The following is a 5,892-nucleotide window of genomic DNA, read 5'->3' as shown; positions in this document are numbered from 1 at the left end:
AGTATATTCTATCTATCTATCTATCTATCTATCTATCTATCTATCTATCTATCTATCTATCTATATTTGTGTACTACTGAGGGCCTCTGCAGCATACAAGTCAAGTCACAAACACACACACATCCTCACTGGGATCTTTGGACATGTCTAGGCTTTCCATGCTACCATGGTTACATTGCGGCAGAGACATCACATGTAAATATGGATACCCAATTACCAGCTAGAAATATCTCACATCCATTATGCTTGTTTGTGTGGCACTGTGTGTTTCACACACAAGACTCAACGGAAATAAAGAGAACAGGCCTTTCAGGTTAAGTCTTTAATGGTTATATAGCTTCATGCAAGAAATCTGTTGTTAGTGTAGTAAGGATATACTGTACTTCCCCTAAGACGCCTGTCTGTGCCTCTCCTTACACTTGCTTCCCTCACTCCCTTCATTTGTTCTGCCCACAGTCTATTTCTGTCCTTGAAGACCTCTCCATAGCCTCCTTCCACCTCCACGTTTGTCTCCCTTCCCCACTCGTATCCCTTCCTCTTCTGCACTCTCCTTTCTTTCCTCTCTTTCCTCACCGTTCCTTCTCTCCCCCACTATCTCTCTTTCTCCGCCCCCACCTCTCTGTCTGCCCATTCTGTGTATACGTTTGCAAGTGTATAGTGCATGAGTCAAAAAGCAGTGTCAGCGTCAGCTGTGCATGAGGACGAAGGGGAGAATGAAAATGCCCAGATGAGTGTGTGTCTGACAGGAAATACTTAAGTGCTTGAGAATGGACGCTAAGTGTATGTACTGGATGTGTGTAAAGGCGGAGAAAGGGAACGCTCAAACGTGGGAAAACAGCTGAGATCAGTGGTTTATAGGATGCAGCCTGAGACCAGGGACAGCAGGATAAGGAACATGAGGACAGGAGGGTGGTCAAGCTTTCACACTGCGGGATCACCACAACACATAATGGAGCAGATTCACTGCAGTTTTCTCCACTCCAAGACCAAGCAGGCGTTTGGACATAAGCATTCTCTATTTCATTTCCAATAAAAAGCCATTGATATTTTGAAGCAACAAAATGAAAAGCTGAAGTAAAGGTTAGCTTTAAGTTAACGCATTAAGGGGCTCTGTGCTAGTGTTTAAGGCGTTAGCTTTCTCACCACTTGACTTCTCTTCTCTATTTTTTGTTTACTAAAGCCTCAGAAAACACTAGAAAACACTGCTAGGCAATTACTAAACCCCTGAGGGTGTAGAACTACAAGATCATGTTCAGATTCCATATTTTGCACAGACCGGTACAAACAACTCGAGAAATCAGCTGCTGGGGCGAAATCAAGCTAAACACTGGGGTTTGAATAAACAAGACTTCCAACGTTCTGCTTCAAATGCCTTGTAGGGGGTCAAGGGAAAATATAAATCCAGGATCAAAAAAATATTATTGTCTGGTGATAAAATCAGAAACGGATGCAGGAGCAGAAGGAGTTCACCGAGATATACCAGAAACTGTTCCTTTCAGTCTAACAGACACATATAGACAGTAGATACAGACTACAGACACTATCATAGCAAACTAACTGTTCTGATCAGTTGTGCTTTCTGACACATGAGACGTCAAAAAGATCTCTGTGGGGACATGAAGACATTCCTCAAAGAGAAATGCAATTTTCAGTGGAAGTTGCTGGATGTCACTTTGTCACAGTTCAGGATAATTTGAAGTAGAACACTTGAATCTGTCACTGAACAAAGCTTCTGCACTGAATGACTGCTCGGTGCTCTGCCTGGGTTAATTAATCAGATGAAACTGCAACTGTTGCTGCTATTGCTCTGACAGAGACTGAAGTTAACTGAGCATCGTGTTTTCTATCATACACATCCTGAGAAGGCGTTTTCCCTGGACAAAAGATTTGAAAGATTTGAAAATCCGTTCAGTATAATGCAACAGCGCCACAAACGTCAGCCTCCAAAATGGCCACACAGTTGAATAAACTGACAGTCTCAATAAACACTGAATAACACAAGCATCATCAAGATAGGATTCATTATCACATTGCGTTACATTGTAAGGATCTTTACAGTATTTTTGAGGTGGTTTGGCTTGATTCTTACTTGTAATATCTGCCTTGAACCTACCAGACCCTCCTTTATTATTCGACCAGAAACATGATGTAACTGTTATTGTTTCAATCATACAGATGAAGGTTATCTCAGTCACAGCCAGTGCCTCCCAAAGGCACAGAGGACAAATCATGCCTCAGCTATTTGCTTAGGATGTGACGTATGATATAAATGATTATATTTTCCTTTTAGGATAAATAAAGAGTTATGGTTGAAGAATCACCATTGCTTCATTTAAGAACCCTGTCATCCTGTCTGTCCTTTTATCGCCCTGAGACCAGTATTCCTGAGGTCCTCCTATGATTATGAATAACAGCAGAGGTTTTCTGTGGTGTCATTTCTCCAAACACAAAGGCCACCTAATTATATTAGTAGGGTGGGAATCAGCATTGCATTAATTTGGGTCTTATTTTTTGTTCCTCCTCTTCCTAAATTATGGAGGCTGCAGTGAAAGGCATTAATGAGGACTCTGATAGCATTTTGATTTGAGACTGGGGAGGTTTATCTAGCTGCTCAGCATGGAGACCCATTAGGTTTTAATGATTTCTGCAGAGAATTCCTAGGATTTGGTCAATAAATTTGAGTGAAACACAATTTTCATTTAATCCCATGCAAACGTGCCACACAAAACACAGACATGGGGGGTAAATTCCTAGATCAGATCAGGACCCCAACTCTAGTCCAGTCCAGCCCAGGCTAACAGTCTCTCTATAGAGCCTACTATGGTACATTAGAAAATCATCCATTTTACATAACAACAACTTTGAAAAAAGACCATCATCATGGCATTATGTATAGTGAGATGGTGTTTTGCAATGTAATCACTGATCTGACTGCAGTAGTGAAAATGTGTTACAGCTCCACCGTTAAGGTAAAAGTATGTTCTCATTAGTAAAAGGAAGAGCAACTGGGTGTGTGAAAGCTAGGTCAATGTTCCCAAATGTATATGACGTGAATACAAGTATGAGACTTTTTTTTTTATGGTTTGTGTGTGTGTGTTCGTGCGTGTGTAGCTGTTGAGGCAGACATAAGGGTATGGGGGATTTACTTGGATTGAGGACACCAACTTGACTCCCTGAGTCCATCAACTCGTCATCGTTTTCTCCTCTCTCTCTTCCTCTTATCCTCTCTCCTAAGACCAGTCCAGCTAAATGCAGTCCCAGGGGATTAAATGTGCTGCCCTTTCTCTTTTTTATTTATGTCTGCCTTTCTTTTTTTTCTTTCATTCTTTGTTTTTTTTTTTTTATCTTTTCACTTTTACCTTTTACAATGTGTAAACACATGGGCTGAATGTGCTACAGCCAGCAACTTGTGTACGCCCGTGTGTGTTTGTGTGCGCGTTGATTAAAGCCAGTCCGTGGATTAATTAGGGTAAATAACCTCAGAGCAGATTTTGGGATTAAAGAGTTAAAATCTACTTTAGGGTTTACACAGGGAAAAGCGTGTCCATCAACCGTGTGCGTTTCATTATATGGTCACACTTTCCTTGTCTTGTAGGGTGCAGCTATTTTAACAATGGTTTTCGGAGGTAATTTAGTTGACATGACATTTGCACCTTAGCGGCAGTCTGCATAAATATTTCCAGAGTTTCAGTCCAAATCCATCAAAAGTGTGTTTTTAAAGAGACAATAGACATTAATTAGCACTGCTGTAAATGTCCCAGTGTTAGCCAGCTAGCTAGCTTCCTGCTGCAGTCCCTTCACTGACTGTTTGTGGGCATCACAGCAGTTATCAGCTCTGCATTCTGACCCTGGATGGGGACAGCTCAATAATTGCTGCTTCCTGTGGAAATCCCTGCTGCATTATTAACATTACACTCGGGCCAGTTAGGGACGCAGTTGTTACGAGAGCAAGAGTTTAACATACAGGGTTAGTAACAGGGTTAGTTAACTCCATGGTGTTTGCAACTAACAGTTATTTTCAACATTTGCGAAAAGTCCTAAAATGTTGCAAACCTGGAGAGACTCATGTCACACGTCTATTGCCCTGAGGACCACGGCTTTAATACGAGCTTTCTGATTTAACGTCTCCATAAAGCTTTGGTGGGTATGGACAAAAACTGAATGAGTCACTAAATAAACAGGCCCATATTCTTCCTGCATGTAGGCTACATGTAGACTATTTTTGTCCATTGAACAGATCAGTCATTTTAGTGGGATCTGTGAAGACAGTTGACAGCTTGGCCAGCTGCTGCATTTTAGCACCTCAGGTACAGCGTTGCTGAAAAAACATCTGGTTCTGACAACAGTAACAGGGGTCAAAGTCAGCGTGTATTTCTTCCTTCCTGACGCTGACTTCAGATTAACCTAACCATACTGATCAATCTAGTACAAATATCCATCAACGAGTGCCACATCAGCGGCAGAAAAACTAGTGACACTTCAGTGTCTTGCTCAAGGACACATCCACAAAACAGACGCTCGCTGCTGCGGGGGCTTGAGTCCAGGCCTCCTGATAAAAAGTGCTCTCCCTAATCACAGCACCGCGCTGCTGCTCCTGATTTTACCGCCATGAGAATGTGTCATCAAAAATAATTACAAAACATTAAAGGCTGGAGGAAGGCACTGAGAAAACACCCCAGGAAGCGCCTTTCAACCACAGGGATGACAAAGCCAATTTGACGATCTTTACCCAGTGGCATGTAGCTCCATCCCTCAACGACTGAAAGAACTAACACATTGTGGTTGCATATGCTAAACTGGCTCTCCCTCTCTCCCACAAGTGAGACCAGGGCCTTGTTCGCTCGCCAAAACCCAGCAGCAACAAGGCAATCTGTTCTCCAACAGCTGGAGCTGCCCCCAAGAGTGAAAAGGGGGGAGAGAGAGAGAGGAGAAAGAGGGAAGTCTCAGAGAGAGGAGAGGTAGAGAAAGTGTGAGAATGAGAAACGGAGAGGAAGACGGGGATGGAGGCAGAGAAGCAGAGTATTAGAGAGGAATAATCAATGGCTTAGTCAACCAGAAATGAGAGCGTGTGAAAGGAACCAGCGGTTTCCTCCCCATTGGCCAAATCCAAACAGGGAAAACTGCCAGACTCACACACGTCATGGAGTAAACAGAGCTGAGCCAAAATGAAAAGGAGAGATAGACAGACAGAAAAAAGATTGTCAGAGCAAAGGACGGGGGGGGGGGGGGGGGGATGAAACAGAGGGAGAAGGAAAAGATGACAGAGAGAGATACAGAACGAAATTTGGTAAAAGACGAAAGAGAGGAAGAAAGAAACGGAGTCGGAGAGCGGGAAGAGGGCAGCAGGAAATTCCTTCGTCATTTTCCCGACCCTTTGTCCTTCTCAAGGAAACTGGAATATGACAATACTCCTCCTCCTCTTTTTCTTTCTCATGCCACTCCTCCCTCACTCATTAGTTGCTTCCTTCTTTCTGTCTCTGCGTGTCTGTGCCCATGTGTGCTTGGCGTGCACATCACAGTCAGCAATGATGACTAGATTTAAAATCATCTGGCATTTGGTGAGCGTATCCCTCGGTTCTTCTCGCAGTGGGATGAGAACCGTTAGTGCGAGCATGTGATGCAGATGTGTTCATACCTCATGTCTTCCAGAAGGTCACATTCGGTCTGGTGTTTAAAGTGCAGTCTTGTCATCTGCTCTGTGTGTGTGTTTTTCAGCTCCTGTGTCACTTTGACCTGGAGGAAACAGAAATGCATGTCAAGTAAAGGGATTTGTCGTTGATTTATTTGGCTGCTGTGCGTGTATGTACCTAAACCTACTTCACCACAAATCATGTCTGCTTCCATATTGATAAGAACAATGATGAGATGTAAAACTAGGTATCATCCGAGACT

This window comes from Morone saxatilis, unplaced genomic scaffold, assembly GCF_004916995.1.
Source record: "Morone saxatilis isolate NCDOM2014 unplaced genomic scaffold, NCSU_SB_2.0 Contig8, whole genome shotgun sequence".
In the NCBI taxonomy this organism is placed as follows: domain Eukaryota; kingdom Metazoa; phylum Chordata; class Actinopteri; family Moronidae; genus Morone; species Morone saxatilis.
Note: the sequence above shows the minus strand (reverse complement) of the source record.